The following is a 1,151-nucleotide window of genomic DNA, read 5'->3' as shown; positions in this document are numbered from 1 at the left end:
AATTTTAGGGAAGAAAAAAAAAAAAAAGAAAATGCATGCATGATTAAATGATAATTACTCACGTAGATATATTTTTATACATTCAAGAAGTCGCAAGTTCGAGTCTTTCTATCTTCCCGTAAAAAAAATTAAAAGTTATTAAATAATTTAATATATATAACTAAATCATTTAATATAATGTATATTGATATTTAAAATATCCTTTTTCTACATAGAAATATTTTTGTTTGAATAATCATTTTGATATATCTAAAGAAATAGAGTTAAACAAGGGTGGAATGATATTACAACAATAATTTTTTAAGAAGATTTTTTTTATCGGATGTTAAATATTTTTAGGTGACTACTTTAAATTTTTCTTTAATATATAAAATAACTTAATATGTTTAACTAAAGTATTATTTAATAATTTTTATTTATTATTTTCACATAGAAACAATTTAATATATTATGAGTATCTATCATATTTTTATATTTATTTTTGTAATCTATTCTCATATTGTTCATTAGTATAAGGTTAAATGCATGTAGTTCATTAGCATTTTTCTATCTATATATTAAAAATCACCACCATATATTTAAATATATATTATTTAATTTATTTTTAATATATATTTTATATTTTAATATTTATTTTATATAAATAACTATTTGATTACTGATTTCTGTTGAATACATAACATGATCGTATAATATAATTGATTAGCAATGTTTCGATCGTATATTCATTTCCGTACTTGCCGGCAACTTCTCATTTGAAGATTCATACATGAAATTTGACTTTAGAAATAATTAATTTTTTTAGTTTAATTTTAATATATTAATAATATAAAATATTTTATACAATCATTTAAGTATTTTGAATTATCATTTAAACAGTTTATGTAAAAAAAATTATTTTTACTAACATAACAATATACGATTAGATATACATATAAAATTTATTTTGCAATCACAGTGCATAAAATTATATTTTTAAAGAAAACTACGAAATTTTTTTGTTATAATAGATACTAGTAAATCAATAGATATTTATTAAAATAAATATAAAAATAATTAGTTGTGATAATATGAGGTTTATAACTTAAATAAGATATTTAAGTTTAAATTTTAAAATAATAAAATAGTATTTTTTATAAATTATATATAAC

This window comes from Arachis duranensis, chromosome 3 (assembly GCF_000817695.3).
Source record: "Arachis duranensis cultivar V14167 chromosome 3, aradu.V14167.gnm2.J7QH, whole genome shotgun sequence".
Classification (NCBI taxonomy): domain Eukaryota; kingdom Viridiplantae; phylum Streptophyta; class Magnoliopsida; order Fabales; family Fabaceae; genus Arachis; species Arachis duranensis.
This window is presented reverse-complemented; position numbering follows the sequence as displayed.